The 17,999-nt window shown below is 30.6% G+C and overlaps 1 protein-coding gene across 2 annotated transcripts in view; it reads right to left on the reverse strand.

Annotated features, from left to right (window-relative positions):
* LOC126888344 (calcium release-activated calcium channel protein 1-like) overlaps positions 1-17,999 on the reverse strand; it is a 106,682-nt gene that overhangs the window by 36,459 nt on the left and 52,224 nt on the right. The gene's annotated exons all lie outside the window — the stretch shown is intronic.

Here is a 17,999-nt window from a genome sequence, read left to right on the forward strand (position 1 = left end):
TGGGACACCTGTATACATTATTATTGTATGTCAAAAAGGATAATTTGAAGTACTAATCGACGGGTCTGAGCATTTTGCAAAAAAATAATTAGTATTTGAGATATTGAATTTATTCCAAATTACAGACTCTCTCTGTATAAGAAAGAGTTTACAATTCTACATCCTCTCCATTTTACAAAAACTGGAAAATACGGGGTGAAAAATGTTTTCTCGGGGGGTGAAAAAATATACGTTCAAATAAGTCCGGAATTTGATAAAATGACTAATTCTAAGTAACTTTTGTTCTATAGAGTTTTTTACTAAGTCAATACTTTTCGAGTTATTTGCGAGTAAATGTGTTCATTTTTAACCGAAAAAAATGTTTTTAGACGGTTTTTCGGAGATAACTCAAAAAGTAAGTATTTTAGCGAAAAAAATATTCTTAGTAAAAACATAGCTTATAAAAAATTGAAAAAAAATGGTGTATGCGTGAGGTCTGCAGACTCAGTAGAAGCAGAGTTGCAGCTAATGAAATGTAGGTTCTTCTTCGTCAAATTCCAAATCGAATATTTCAATATGAAATAACCAAAAAACGGCGCAGTTTTCGGGGAAAATTTATTACAACTTTTTTAAAGTGTTTAAAAAAGGTTTATTTTTGTTTTTTAAAAAACTTCTAACATTAAAAGTAAGTGAGTTACGCTCAAAATATTGTTGGTTTCTTTTATTTTTTGGTAAAAAAATGGCACAAATCACCCCTTAATTAGCTTCTCAAATAAAATTAATCGTTACCGCTTTACAAGTTACTTTACTTATGTATTGTTTATATTATCAATAAGTTTCATTGGTTCAAAGTGCTCAGTTCTGAAAAAAATTGGGTTTAAAATAAAAAAAAAATAATTTTGAAAAAAATCGTAATTGTTTATGGAATTAACTTAAAAACAATTAGGAATACCAAAAATCTCAAAGAGTAATAAAGTGTACGTTTTGCTTTTCTGAATATTTTTGATTTTTTGTTTTCTTGTTAGATAAAAATTGGTTATGCTATGGCTGTTCAAAATTTGCCTAAACTCGTGATTAGTTACTCGCTCAAGCCATTTTAACTACAGCTTTTTCAAAACCAAGCACTTTGAACCGATGAAACTTACAGATCATATAAATAATACATAGACAAAAGTAACTTGTGAAGTGGTAATATTAAAATGTATATGTGATGCTAATTAGGGGGTGATTTTCGCGATTTTTTTACCAAAAAATAAAAAGGGGCCAACAATATTTGGAGCGTAATTCACTTATTTTTAATAAGTTTTTTTTTAAACAAAAATAAACCTTTTTTTAAACACTTTAAAAAAGTTAAATTGAATTTTCCCCTAAAAGTGCTCCGTTTTTGGGTTATTTCACATTGAAATATTCGATTTGGAATTTGACGAAGAAGAACCTACTTTTCATTAGCTGCAACTCTGCTTCTACTGGGTCTACAGACCTCATGTATACCCCATTTTTTTTTTTCAATTTGTGATGGGCTATATTTTTGCTAAGAATATTTTTTTCGCTAAAATACTTATTGTTTGAGTTATCTCCGAAAAACCGTCCAAAAACATGTTTTATTTTATTAAACATGAACATATTCACTTGCAAATAACTCGAAAAGTATTGACTTAGTGGAAAAACTCTATAGAAGAAAAGTTGTTTAGAATTAGTCATTTTATCCAATTCCGGTCTTATTTTGAATGTATTTTTTTCATCTTCGAGAGGGGATATTCCCCTCCATTTTTGTAAAATGGAGGGGATGTAGAATTGCAAACTTTTTCTTATATAATAATAGACAATTTCAACTACCTATTCCCAAATTTTCATCCTTCCTTTATTTTTTTGGGGGTCAGATTATTCTTTGATCGGGCTATTAAGAGAAGATTCTCAGAAGAATGAAGAAAAACCGAGAGGTACTGACCATTATCAGATCTTTAAAGTTAGAATACCTCGGACACATTATGCGAAATGAATCCAAATATGCCCTCCAACAAGCCAGTCTGCGAGGAAAAATATTTGGAAGAAGAAAAACATCCTGGTTACAGCACCTCAGAACCTGGTTCAACACAACCTGTGTGCAGCTCTGCTGTAGAAAAGATAGAGATTGGCATAATGATCGTCAATATTTGTCACGGATAGGCACATCAAAAAGAAGATTATAGATTTTTGACCAATAATTTTTGCCTCCAGTTATATTATTTCCTTATACTTATGAACCACACTATGTATGCATTTTTATATCTAGAGGATGTTTGTATATTTATAACAAACATAAAAATTAAAATGATGTATTTCCTTAATAAAACTTTTATTTTTATATGTTTTCAAAACCACTAAGTAGACGTTTTATCTCTAGTATTCCCACTAGATATAATTTATTTATACATTTATCAATAGGCATACTTAAGAGGGGGGGGGGTATGGTTTGAAATCAACATATCAAGCACATTTTTGTGAATTTTTTCGAAGCTATGGTACAATTATTTTATTTTTAAATTAAATAAACATATTAAGTACAATTCAAAGAATATTTAGAAAAAAATTCAATCCAAAATATTGAAAAGTAAGCCATTGGTAATTTTGACAGGCAGCTCACAAAAAAATGGATTTTGCGGTGGACATCAGAACTCGTCACTAGATCATACGAAACAAAAAATTCAAAAAGATTTAATTAGCCTATGAGTTTCGCGAGGTCACAACGTCGAGTTTTTTATTTTTAATGATTTTTGAATTTTTGGTATCACTCAAAAATCAAAAAAAATGAAATTTTTAGTAAAAATTTTGTGAAAATCAACAGATTTATTATTGTTGAACAAAAAATAAGCAAAAAAAGAAAAATAACTCGACGTTGTTACCTCATGAAAATGTTACGACGTTGTCTTAAGAAAATCTGTACTAAATATCAGGTAGATCGGCAGAGTAGTTTTTCAGTTACAATGTCCACCGCATTTGAAGAAGCAGTTTTGAGAAAAATGCGTTTAAAGATTTGACAACTGCATCTTCATCTTCTTATTTGTCTGTCAAATCGTAAAGTGATGCACATTGGAATATGTTTTTTGAATCGAGGAGTAATCTACAAAAGAGAAGGCGGACAGTTGTTTAACGTTTCTCACTACGCTCAAGCGTGCTGGCGTGAAATCGCGGCAAAACGAGTCGAAGGTAGAGATATTCAACACGCTGTATCTCTGGTAATTTTACTCCGATTATTTTGAAATTTTCACAAAGTATTCTTGAAAACATGCAGTTTTATTTGAAATAATAAAAAAAATTAAATATTTCAAACCATGCCCTCTCCCCTCCTTAAGTAAATTACTATAGGATCTAAGATATAAGAGCCTCTATAAGGGAACATCTTATAAGTAGTAATTCTTTTAAAATAAACGGATTTTTAATTGAAATTGCGATAAATCCCAAATAAAAATAGTAAATAATATTTAAACGACACAAGAAAATATCTTCCGAAGAATATAAGCGATATATTATTCCACGCGCCTTAGCGACACGAGAACAAATCTACCTCCGGTTTTTATTTCACTTTCGGTTAAAAAGTTTTATCACTAAGCGTTCAAATATCGACTTCCGGTTGTACTTCCGATATCTAACGTTGGGTGAAAATCTAGGACCTACGAACTCGAATTAATTTTATTTGGGATTTTATTTAATTAATAATAATTAAATAATAGAATATCTATCATAATCTATTGTTTCAGGTCTACCTACCCATGATCTATGGAAGATCCCATTGTTTTGTCAAGACACTTTCATAATAATACTGAATTTGTAGCTGGTATGTGCCCCCTCCTCTATGAAAACTGTACAGAAGTTCGAATTGTCGGTTTAAATATTGCTTTTTTAAAAAATGTCCAGCATTTTATTTTTGAAGACGGCTTCTCTCAAAAAGAAGTTGAAGATGATAGTTTTCAATTGGAGAAGTTTAATAATTATTTACAAAATCAAGAAAAGGATTTGGAAGAAACAGAAGAGAAGTATAAAAGATCTAAAGATAATGATAACCAAAAGTATTCAAAAACATCTTGTAGTATAGTAACAAATGAAATTGCTCCAAAAGTGCATGTAAACGATATTAAGGATATCACTAAAGAATACGAAGCTATTTGGCGACAAAACTATGATTTGGTTAATGTCAAAGAAGGAAAAAGTCATTATTTTACCAAGTATGAACCTGGAGAACAAAAATGCAAAAATGTTTTTGAAAGTCTAGATAATTCTTCTAACAACCCCAAACCAAATGTGGATTTCCTAGTTAGTAATAAGAAAAACCATGAAACAAAATTAGAAAATATTAAACGAACATATAATGATTTTGATGATATAATAGATCAGGGTGATGAAACCACTACAAGCAAAGATAAATGTGAACAAAATGAATTCATATCCAAGTTCCTCTTTACAGATTGTGAATTTAAATATATGGATAAACAAAAAAACGACATTTCACTACCTCCATGGTCTCCTCCTAAGTCACCACATAATCTTATAGAAGAAACACTGTACAATGACCCATGGGCCTTACTTATAGCTACGATTTTTCTCAATAGAACCTCATGTGTACTTGCAAGACCATACGTCTTCTGGTTTCTTTCTGAAAATCCAGACCCTCTTACAGTTCTCGACAAATTTCCTGCAGATTTTGAAAAATATTTCATTAATCTAGGTTTAAGAAAAACTAGAGCCATTCAGGTTTATAGGATGTCTTATGATTTTCTGTTTAAACCATGGAAGAAAGCTAGCGAACTTTATGGCATTGGAGATTATGGTGAATGTGCCTATAGGATGTTTTGCTTGGGAGATTTTTCTGTTGAGCCCAAAGACAGGTTTTTAAAAATTTATAAGGCTTGGCATTCTAAGTTAAAAGATAAAACGCTACAATTGTGATAATTATGATCTATATATTTTTTATGAATAAATATTTACTTTTTTACAAATTTCTTTTTATTTTTTAACGTCTTGGTAGAATGGGGAATTAGCACAGACTAAACATACTATCTCTTTATCTAATTAGCCTTCTTTGGTCCATCTTTGGACATTCCATGCCTCCCAGTGATATCCCCATTTCTCTTGGTGTTTTTATTTTCATTTTCTTAGTTTTTCTGACGTTTATGTTCAGTCTGACCTTCTTCCCTACCGCTGCTACTTTTTCAGTTTTGCGTTGCATGTGTTATCTTTTTTCTGTTAAAAGACTTCTCTTCTGTTTTCTGTTATCATCTGCAAATTCCAAGTCCTCAAGTTGGTTAAAAACATTCCATCTTATTCCAGTTTTATTACTAGTAGTCTTGGACATGATTCAGTCGATTACTATCAGGAATAAGGTTGGAGAGAACACACAACCTTGCTTTACTCCTGTACCAATATCTATTTAACAATAAAACACTGAAAACGTTTGTTTTCTATACTTCCACAAAATTTATTACAACTATGTGACTACAGCTGTTTCGGCAGAGTGCCTTTCTCAAGTGATTTAGATTACTATGGGTTTGCCTTTTTAAAGTCTTTAACTGAAGAGGTTGAGGAGTGAGCAGCTGTTTGTCTCGAGTTGGTCATTCAGAAATATATCTGTATTTTTCAATTTATTAATTTCCATAGATTCTAATAAATATAGCTTAAGGCCTTTATTTTGAATATGCAGAATTTGAAACTCTTCCTTAAAAGAATGATTATGATAGAAGGTGAAGTGCGTATGTAGAAGTGTCTGTTTTTCTATTGTTGAAAGCCCTTTTGTGTTCTGCTATCCGTTTGTCAAAGGTTCTGCCAGTTTGACCGATGTAAGTTTTCGGACAGTCACCACAATTTAGTTTGTAGACACCACTCTGTAGTTCTTTACTCTTTCGGCTCTTATTGTTCTTAATATATTTGCTTAAGTTGTTGTAAGTTCTGAAAGCTGGTGTTATTTCTTTCTTTTTTATGTGTCTGGCTATTTTTGTTGTTATCTTGCCAGTATATGTGATAGAGCAGAAGGTAGTGGGTTCTTTCTGTGGTGGTGGATAGACTAATTTCAGGACTTTATTATCGAGTTTTTGGTTTAACATTTTATTAATTGTTTGTTCGTTATAGCCATTGTTTACTGCTATTTGTTTAATGATGTTCAGTTCTATTTCGAAGTTATTTTTTGACATGGGAATTTCTGTCAGTCTATGTATCATGCTATGGTAGGCTGCTAGTTTGTGTTGTGTAGGATGGGATGATGAATTGTGTATAGTTGTGTCAGTATGGGTAAGTTTATGATATACGGAGAACTCATGTTTGTTGTGTAGTCTGGTAATTGTTACATCTAGAAAGTTTATGGACTTTTCTGTTCTGTTTCTATTGTAAACTCAATATTACTATGCAGTGAATTAATATATGATAGAAATTGGTCAAGTTGCCTCTGCCTGTTAGTTCCTGTAAAGCATACTAGTATATCATCCACGTATCTCCACCAATACAAGAACTGTTTAAATACAGGATGTTTAGAAATTGTTGTTTCAAGCTGGTTCATAAATATATCTGATAGTAATGGGCTTAGAGGATTACCCATAATAAGTCCTGCACTGTTGTTTGTGTATATTTGATTATTGAATTCAAAATAGGCTTGATTTATGCAAATTTCAAGAAGGTGTAAAATTTCAGATGCAATGATCGGATTTGTACTATTATGGTCTAAAAGATTTTTAACTAGAACAAAAGTTTCTGGAGGAGGAACACTAGGAAAAAGATTTTTTACGTCAAATGAAATTAGTCTGGAGTTCTATTCTAGTTCTGGAGAGATCTATTTGTTCTGTTAACTTCTCATCGTGGACTATGCGTGCTGTGGACACTTCAGTTTTATAATTCTGATATACTTAGGAGGCATTCCGTATTTCTCTAGCAATTTTCATAAGGCTTTGCGATCTACACGATTAAACGCTTTCTCGAAGTCTATAAAGTTAACATGTATTTAGCTTATTCTGCAACTCTAATGATTGCTCTATAATCGTTCTCCTCCTACAAATGTGGTCAATGCAGTATCTTCGTGCCCGGAATCCAGCTTGGTTTTTTCTTATAATTTTATTAAATTCCTTCTTCATTCTTTCACGCCTGATTCGGGTCATTATTTTGCTTGTTGTGCATAGCATTTGGATGTGTCACACTTCTTAGGAATTTTTACAATTAAGCCTTGCGTCCATTCTCTGGATAGCTCTTCGGTTCTCCAAATTTTATCTAAAAATGTGTACAGTATAGAGGTGGACAGTAGGGATATTGTCTATTCCGGCAGCTTTTCTTCTTGTTAATTGTTTAACTGCTTCTTTTATCTCTTAATGGGTGAATTCTTCGATGTTCATGTTCATTGGTTGTCTGTTAGGTTCCTCTTCTGTTTCGTTTAATATATTTTGTTCTTCATACATTTCTTTGAAATACTCCATCCATCTAGTAAGAATTTAATAATAAAACACTGAAAACGTTTGTTTTCTATACTTCCACAGAATTTATTATAACTAAGTGACTACAGTTGTTTCGGCAGAGTGCCTTTCTCAAGTGATATAGTTTACAATGTGTTTGCCTTTTTAAGTCTTCAACTGAAGAGGTTGAGGAGTGGGGAGCTGTTTGTCTCGAGTTGGTCATTCAGAATTATATCTGTATTTTTCAGTTTATTAATTTCCATAGATTCTAAAAAAGATAGCTTAAGGCCTTTATTTTGAATATGCAGAATTTGAAACTCTTCATTGAAAGAATGATTATGATCTAGAAGGTGAAGTGCGTATGTAGAAGTGTCTGTTTTTCTATTGTTGAATGCCCTTTTGTGTTCTGCTATCCGTTTGTCAAAAGTTCTGCCAGTTTGACCGACGTACGTTTTCGGACAGTCACCACACGTTAGTTTGTACACACCACTCTGTAGTTGTTTTCTCTTTCGGCTTGTATTGTTCTTAATATATTTGCTTAAGTTGTTGTTAGTTCTGAAAGCTGGTGTTATTCCTTTCTTTTTTTTTATAAAAAATTGTAAAAAATAAAAAAGAAAGGAATAACACCAGCTTTCAGAACTAACAACAACTTAAGCAAATATATTAAGAACAATACAAGCCGAAAGAGAAAACAACTACAGAGTGGTGTGTACAAACTAACGTGTGGTGACTGTCCGAAAACGTACGTCGGTCAAACTGGCAGAACTTTTGACAAACGGATAGCAGAACACAAAAGGGCATTCAACAATAGAAAAACAGACACTTCTACATACGCACTTCACCTTCTAGATCATAATCATTCTTTCAATGAAGAGTTTCAAATTCTGCATATTCAAAATAAAGGCCTTAAGCTATCTTTTTTAGAATCTATGGAAATTAATAAACTGAAAAATACAGATATAATTCTGAATGACCAACTCGAGACAAACAGCTCCCCACTCCTCAATCTCTTCAGTTGAAGACTTAAAAAGGCAAACACATTGTAAACTATATCACTTGAGAAAGGCACTCTGCCGAAACAGCTGTAGTCACTTAGTTATAATAAATTCTGTGGAAGTATAGAAAACAAACGTTTTCAGTGTTTTATTATTAGATAAAATGAACTTCCATCAAGTAACGGTCGAATCTATCAATTAGTAAGAATTTGTTGTTGTGTTTTCAGTACACCATCTTTATCTTTTACTTTAGTGGTACCATTTCGGCTTGTTGTTGTCAAGGTTCTTGTGATGTCATACAATTTTTTAGGTACACACACATTTTTTACTTTTGAGAAAAGTACCTCTAAATGAATCACCCATTACAAAAGATACAAAACATAAACCTACGAACGTCAATCTTTCAAGAGGTTTTAAGAAGAAAAAGTAATTAGTCGATATTATGGTATAGGTATGTTATTTCCAAACAGAACAATACGTAAGTACTGCAAAAAATATGTTTATGTTATTAATAAATATCTTTGTTCAAGGTTAGGTTCGACGAAATTACAATTATTAGTATTTAATCGAGACCCACTCCCGATTGTGATTGTGGTGTGAAACTTGAAAACTTATTGACACTGCAATTACAACCATCCTTTTTAAAATCTTCTAAGAATATGTGAATTATTAAATAAACAATTTAATTATTGTTAATGTTTGGGTATATGGTATATGTATTGGTAATCATTGGTGACAATTTAAATAAAGTTGTGACGGGAGGAAAATATTGTAGGATAATGACTTGAAGCAGGAAAAGATATTCTAGAATAAAATAAAATTCTGCAACGAAATAATTAGGACATTAATAGCAAAGTTATGGACATATGGCACTTAAAACTACAGAGGTTAACTAATTTAGATATTTTAATTAAGAAATAACTGCAATCGAAAAAACCAATATGAAGCCCTTGATCCTTGATATGAAAACCTATGATCCTTTGTTTAATACCCCAGTTTTTACTGTAATTGGAGGTTGCATATTGTGATGTTTTTCTCTCGGTCTGTAATATAATTCTGTGTAGAACTCTTCGACTATTGTTAATATTTTTTCATCTCTGTCCGTAGTTTCTTCTCCAGGTCTGTTTCTTAGTCATGTAGCTACTCGTATAAGTATGCACGCCAAAAGTAAAGAAAGAAAAAGAACTTAGCAAACGAGTATAATCTACATGCATTTTTATTACAGTTAACACCAAAGAATGATAAAATGATATCTATTTGATATTACCAATATTTTACAAAGAAATACTACTGATAAAATTCACATATCACATATTAGACCAGAGCGCATCTGTAAAAATATTAGTACATTTGGACGTTGAGAGGTGACTCATTTTTTTTGCAGAAATTGCTTGAAAATAACTCAAATAATAATATTTGAGTTATCCTCCCTCTCAAAAAGGTCCGGAACATTGTTTAAATAATCAAAATGTCAAAAAATGAAGGAAAAATTCGATTTTTTTCTTCGTTTTTTGATTATAACTTTAAAAGTGTTCATTTCCGAGAAAAGTTGTACTGACATAAAAGTTGTATAATTAAATTTTCTACAATATAGAATTGGTTAAAAATTTTTAAAATAGTCACCCTTGTTGCAAAATAGCAATAATTGCGAAAAAAACATAAAGGAACAAGTATTCGATTTTTACGTTTTTCAACCATTTATGCTACAATTAGGACCTTCATATTTTACACAGAAAAACTTTATGATGTAATAAAGTAACACTGTTAATTTCATTAAGATTGGGTCAATAGATTTTGCAATCCAGCTTTCGCAAAAAAAAATCGTTTTTTCAAAATGTTACAGGACTTACAATAAAGCAGACAGCAAATTGAATTTTCTTTTGCATATAGAAAAATACCGTACCCTTCATTTTAAATTTTCAAAATTAAAATCAGTTAACGACGTTCTACACCTTCGGCAAAGAATTAAGGATTTGCATGAAATTTTAGTATGTTATAGTTTACTTCAAAAAACTAAGACTTGATTTTTTAAAAATTGTTGTACCATGCCGTTTAATTACTATTAAGAGTCAAAGTTAAGTTTTAACATGGGCTCTTATGGGAATTTTTAAAAAGTTAATAACTTTTAACCCAAATTTACGATTTTTGTGCTTAAATTAAAGGTTTTTTTTGTAAGGAATAACATATTAAAAAATGAGGATTGTTTACCGTACCATTTATTTTTAATTTATTTATTATAATTAATTCCGTAATTTATTCCGTAATTTCCGTAATTTATTATAATTTATTTTTATAAAGAATTCAATACTGAAGCATATGATTTGAGTATTCCGCTATAAATGTATTGTTACCAACTTTCGCTTGCATATAAGTTTCCCCCTTTCCTCTGAGAGGCATACCCCGCAACGAAGGTGTAGAACGTCGTTAACTAGCACGGCGTCAGTAAATTTTTTAAATAAACATTAATTATTGGTGCTACGCGCTGGACAGCGAGCTTGCTCTGATTGGGCATTCCAATGACCTTTGATAATGATTGATACATTTTAATTTTTAGTACATTTCGATATAAATAAATAAATTTGTTTATTGCAAAATAAAAACACATACTCTGTCCTTTGAAATAACAGTTTTTTAGCAAAAACTATTTTGTTCATATATTTTAACTTGAGAATAAAAGTTTATTATTTTTAAACATATGCAATTGTTTAAACAATATTTCACAAACAATAATAAAATTAGTTTGATTTTTGTGGAATTAAAATATTAAAATACAACAAAATATAGAGTAAGAAAATAATATATTAGATAAAGATTGGAAGAAATTTTGGTGGAAATCAACTTGTGTGAATCGAACACCGCTGTCCTGCGCGTAGCACCAAAAATTATTTTTTATTTAAAAAAATTCCTGACGCCGTGGTAGTTAATCGATTTTAATTTTGCAAACTGCAAATGAAAGGTACAGTACCTACTCTTTTATATACAAAAAAAAAATTCAACTTGCAATCTGCTTTATTTTCAGTCCTGCAACATTTTGAAAAAAATGATTTTTCTTGCGAAAGTTGGATTGCAAAATTCATTTTGCAAAATCTATTTTTCAGTATTAAATTTTTCTGTGTAAAATATGAAGGTCCTAAGTGTAGCACAAATGGTTGAAAAACGTAAAATGCGAATACTTCTTTTTTTATGGTTTTTTCGCAGTTATTGCTATTTTTCAACAAGGGCGACTATTTTTAAAATATTTAACCAATTCTATATTGTAGGCAATTTATTAACGCAACTTTTATCTCAGTACAACTTTTCTCGAAAATGAATACTTTTAAAGTTATAATCAAAACACGAAGAAAAAAATCGAATTTTTTATTCATATTTTGACATTTTGACCTTTTTGAGTGGGAGGATAACTCAAATATTATTATTTGAGTTATTTTTAAACAATTTCTGCAAAAAAATTTTAGTCACCTCTCAACGTCCATCTCAAAACAGATCCGCCCTGGACTAAGTATGCACGCCAAAAGTAAAGAAAGAAAAAGAACTTAGGAAACGAAACGAGTATAATCTACATGCATTTTTATTACAGTTAACACCGAAGAACAATAAAATGATATTGATATTACTAATATTTTACAAAGAAATACTACTGATAAAATTCACATATCACATGTTTTGTAATATCGACTCATATTAGAAAAAATGTACTATTAGGTCCTACTTTAAAATAGTAATATTTGATACCTCCCAAATTCATGACATGCTCAATCAAGTTGTCAGTCACTTCTCGCCTGGATAAGTTTTCAGTTTTTCACAACAATACTCAGCATAATAATTCGTTTAAAAGACTGTGTAATCCATTTTTTATTTACATACATTTTTTATCATTGTCACACTTTTTTGAAACGATAAAAAATTAATAACGAAATAATTCATGTCGTTTAATAGTAATTTTCGCTGGAAATTACTTGAAGGTCGCTAACTAACTTAGTATACTTAAATCAAAAGTTTTGTCTTGTTTTTATTGTATGGAAAAAAATTATTCATAATAATAAATTATCTCATTATCATTCCACTATATTGTAAAAATTGTGTTTTAGCCACAGTTTATTGTAATGACAACATTGCTAGAAAAGATTGAACGTTTTGATTTCCACTACGGAAATCGTTTTCAAAAAAGATTCTGATTTGTGTTTGTGTTTGCATCTGATGAAGCTAGGACAAATAATCCCCGGACAAATAATCCGGGACAATATATCCCTGGACAAAAAATCCCCACAAATAATCCCCGGCCAAAAAATCCCGGAAAAATGATCTCCACAAATTTTTTTGGACAAAATATCCCCACAAAAAATTTCGGACAAAAAATCCCGAAGAAATATTTGCTGCCGAATAGTTATGTATTATAATCCCGTGATAATAAGCTTTCCCGTGAATGCAATCGACTCAAATGTTTTTGAGCCTCAGCGCATGAAAGTTATAGCGATCACCATGAAACCGCTTTTTGGCACGACAATAATGATTGGCAATTAAGATTACGCATGAATTTTAATTTCGATTACCAAATTTCGAATTCCAATTCCATGCAGAAAACTTCAAATTTTACATGACAAAAGAGTGAGTTTTTTCAAAAATCGTGGAAGATATGGGGAATGAGCTAAGGCTGCGGAATCATGTAATTATTCGCTTAAATCTTTTTCTCATTCTGCTTTGAATAACTATGTTCAAAACCTTGATTCGTGATGATAACTTTGGTCCTGAAAACGATAATCTTGATTGTAATGCAAAAAAAGTTGTTCCTTTTTGTAAAAGACACCGCACACACCTTAGGGAAAGTATTATATCACTCAAATGCAATAAAATTGCTCTATTACTGAATATAATTGCGCCAAGTCTGAATTTCTTTTATAATAACGGAGTAAATTGTAAATTTTGATAAACTTTAATTCCAATTTGCGCCGGGATTATAATTATCGGCATGAAATTGGAATTCGAAATTTGGTAATCGAAATTCCAATTCATGCTTAATCTTGCTATTCATTACTTTTGTAACGAAAAACGGTTTCATGGCGATTGGAAAACATTTAGAGAGCTAACAATAAAAATACTGAAAACGTTTGTTTTCTATACTTCCACAAAATTTATTACAACTAAGTGACTACAGCTCTTTCGGCAGAGTGCCTTTCTCAAGTGATATAGTTTACAATGTGTTTGCCTTTTTAAGTCTTTAAAGTGGGGAGCTGTTTGTCTCGAGTTGGTCATTTAGAATTATATCTATATTTTTCAATTTATTGCAAAAGATAGCATTGAAATAATGATTATGATCTAGAAGGTGAAGTGCGTATGTAGAAGTGTCTGTTTTTCTATTGTTGAAAGCCCTTCTGTGTTCTGCTATCTGCTTGTCAAAGGTTCTGCCAGTTTGACCGATGTAAGTTTTCGGACAGTCACCACAAGTTAGTTTGTAAACACCACTCTGTAGTTGTTTTCTCTTTCGGCTCTTATTGTTCTTAATATATTTGCTTAAGTTGTTGTTAGTTCTGAAAGCTGGTGTTATTCCTTTCTTTTTTATGTATCTGGCTATTTTTGTTGTTATCTTGCCAATATATGTGATAGAGCAGAAGGTCCTGGGTTCTTTCTGTGGTGGTGGATAGACTAATTTCAGGGTTTTCTTATGGAGTTTTTGGTTTAAAATTTTATTAATTGTTTGTTCGTTATAGCCATTGTTTACTGCTATTTTTTTAATGATGTTCAGTTCTATTTCGAAGTTATTTTTTGACATGGGAATTTCTGTCAGTCTATGTATCATGCTATGGTAGGCTGCTAATTTGTGTTGTGTAGGATGGGATGATGAATTATGTATAGTTGTGTCAGTATGGGTAGGTTTATGATATACGGAGAACTCATGTTTGTTGTGTAGTCTGGTAATTGTTACATCTAGAAAGTTTATGGACTTATTCTGTTCTGTTTCTATTGTAAACTCAATATTACTATGAAGTGAATTAATGTATGATAAAAATTGGTCAAGTTGCCTGTTAGTTCCTGTAAAGCATACTAATATATCATCCACGTGGAATATATTGGTGGAGATATTAATCTTTGGTGCAATATACACTTAGACTGGTTACCTATAATCTACAATATACACAAAATTCAATCGTAAGGTCAAATAGTACAAAACTATGAGATAAATTGTGTCAAATCCTGGTTGCAATTAATAAAAATTATAATTATCTAAATTTTATGGGATATTTTATGATTTAAATTACGTCATCCATCTGTTAATGATAATACACTCAACACATAATTTTTTAAATAATTTTCCGCCTTTGTGAAATTCGACCGCGAAACTCTACAGTGAATAGAGAATGTTGATAATATCATATATTCACGTGTAATTAATCTCACTGATATATATTTATGTACCTAAGTATATCGTACCGATTCCATACAACGATATTAGACCAGGGCATTTAGAACAAAAAAACACCGGAATAAATCGATTTTTAAATACAGCACTTATCGTATTCTGGATGACGTCAGGAAAACAGTCTACAATTGAAAAATGGATTAAATGCATAACTACATTTACAGTGCATAAAATGCGCCATCAGAACGAACCCCCGGAGCACCCCGTGCCCAAAACCACTGCGAAGCAACGTCATCATCTCAAGTTTCGAGTGTTTTCGCTACTAAATTGATGCAAACAGATTATTGGTGGTTCTGCTATTTTTTTTAACCTCGAGTACTGTTTGCACCAATTTAGTGTTGAAAACCCTAGAAACTCCAGAAGATGACGTGCCTCAACAGTGACCCTGGGCACCAGGTGCTACGGGGGTCGGTTTTGATGACGTATTCATGTTTAGTGACCCCAGAAACCCCGAGTAATGTTTTTGAATCAATTTAGTGCCAAAAACACTTGAAACTCCAGATGACATGCTTTAGCACTAACCTTGGGCATCATGGGCTCCATAGGTCAATTCTGATGGTGTATAGACCAGGGCCCACCTGTAAAAATATTAGTACATTTGGATGTTGAGAGATGACTCATATTTTTTTGCAGACATTGCTTGAAAATAACTCATATAATAATAATTGAGTTATCCTTCCACTCAAAAGGGTCCGGAACATTGTTTAAATATAATCAAAATGTCAAAAAATTAAGAAAAATTCAATTTTTATCTTCGTTTTTTGATTATAACTTTAAAAGCATTCATTTTCGAGAAAAGTTGTAGTGACATAAAAGTTGCGTAATTAAATTTACTACAGTATAGGATTAGTTAAAAATTTAAAAAATCGTCACTTTTGTTGCAAAATAGCAATAATTGCGAAAAAACCATAAAAAACAAGTAATTGAATTTTACGTTTTTCAACCATTTATGCTACACTTAGGACCTTCATATTTCACCCAGAAAAACATTATGATATAGTAAAATAATATTGTAAATTTCGTTAAGATCGGTGGAATAGATTTTGCAAAATAAATTTTGCAATCCAGCTTTCGCAAAAAAAATTCAATTTTTCAAAATGTTGCAGGACTGAAAATAAAGCAGACAGCAAGTTGATTTTTTTTGAATATTGAGGAATACTGTACCTTTCATTTTCAATTTGCAAAATTAAAATCGGTTTACTATCATGAAGTCAGGATTTTTTTAAATAAACATTAATTTTTGGTGCTACGCGCAGGACAGCGGATACGTTTGCTCTGATTGGGCATTTCAATGATCTTTGATAATGATTGATAAATTTTAATTTTTAATACATTTCGATATAAATAAATAAATTTGTTTATTGCAAAATAAAAACACATACTCTGTCCTTTGAAAAACCACTTTTTTTAGCAAAAACTTTCTTTGTTCATATATTTTAACTTAGAGAATCAAAGTTTATTATTTTTAAACATATGCAATTGTTTAAACAATATTTCACAAACAATAATCAAATTAATTTAATTTTTGTGGAATTAAAATATTAAAATACAACAAAATATGGAGTAAGAAAATATAATATTAGTAAGATTTAAAGAAATTTTGGTGGAAATTAACTTGTGTGAATCGAACACCGCTGTCCTGCGCGTAGCACAAAAAATTAATGTTTATTTAAAAAAATTCCTGACGCCGTGGTAGTTAACCGATTTTAATTTTGCAAATTACAAATGAAAGTTACTATATTCTTCTATATAAAAAAAAATTCAACTTATCTACTTTATTTTCAGTCCTGCAACATTTTGTAAAAATGAATTTTTTTTGCGAAAGCTGGATTGCAAAATTTATTTTGCAAAACCTATCGAACCGATCTTAATGAAATTTTCAGTATTATTTTACTATATTATAAAGTTCTTCTGGGTAAAATATGACGGTCCTAAGTGTATCATGACTGGTTGAAAAACGTAAAATGCGAATACTTATTTTTTTATGGTTTTTTCGCAATTATTGCTATTTTGCAACAAGGGTGACAATTTTTAAAATTTTTAACGAATTTTATATTGTAGAAAATTTAATTACGCAACTTTTATGTCAGTATAACTTTTTTCGGAAGTGAATACTTTTAAAGTTATAATCAAAAAACGAAGAAAAAAATCGAAATTTTTCTTCATTTTTTGACATTTTGATTATTTTAACAATGTTCCGGACCTTTTTGAGTGGAAGGATAACTCAATTATTATTATATGAGTTAATTCCAGGCAATTTCTGCAAAAAAATTTGAGTCACCTCTTAACTTCCATCTCAAAACAGATGCGCCCTGGGCTAGTATTCATGTTCAGAAAACCCAAAAACTCCCGATTAACAAAATCTGCCCTTAATATACTGATGTTTGACTTGTTTATGCACTTTTGGGTGCATTTTATGCACTGTAAAGGCAATGGGGAACTTGCAAATTTTTATTTTATTACATAATTATGTTCAGTTTTGTTCAAAAATATGATTTCTCAAATTTCACGCATCAAAACCTCTTAATAGCTTAGAAGTACAAATTTAAAATCTTCTGTGTATTTAAATCATTTCAAACTATCGAAAAAGCGCGCGAACCTTTGTGACGTCATATTATAATATTTTGTAATGACATTTCTCCTGTCTCATATAAAACTACATACATACCATTTTGTTTACTTTGGAGTTTAATACAGTTTTTGAAGAGGTAGTATTGAATAATTGTGTGTGTGTTTACTATGGAAAATAAAAGTAAATACTATAAGTGTTGTTTAGTACCACTGTGTTAAAGTACAACCGTTAAAACCCCAATAAAATATTTACTAGATTGCCAGTCGATAAGAAACGCCGTTTAATAAAGCGGTTACATGCATATTGAAAGCACATTAAAGACATTTTAGTTCATTTTCAAGGTATTCATGCATATGAAAATAATTTTAATATTTAAAGACATTTTAGTTCATGTTCAAGGTATTCGTGTATATGAAAATAATTTTAATATAAGTATTTAATGTCTGTTGTCTGCTTAATAGTTTTTTGAATGAATCAAGTGTATTTTTAACAAAAAGAAAATATAACTTTTGGTATATTTTTGTAGATGAACATTACAGATTGGATAATATTTACCTATACCATATTTTTCTGGAACTGTTTTTACTATAAAATTAAAATAAACTAATCATAATTCTATTGTAGATATTTTCTTG

The sequence above is a fragment of the Diabrotica virgifera genome, chromosome 7 (genome assembly GCF_917563875.1).
Source record: "Diabrotica virgifera virgifera chromosome 7, PGI_DIABVI_V3a".
In the NCBI taxonomy this organism is placed as follows: domain Eukaryota; kingdom Metazoa; phylum Arthropoda; class Insecta; order Coleoptera; family Chrysomelidae; genus Diabrotica; species Diabrotica virgifera.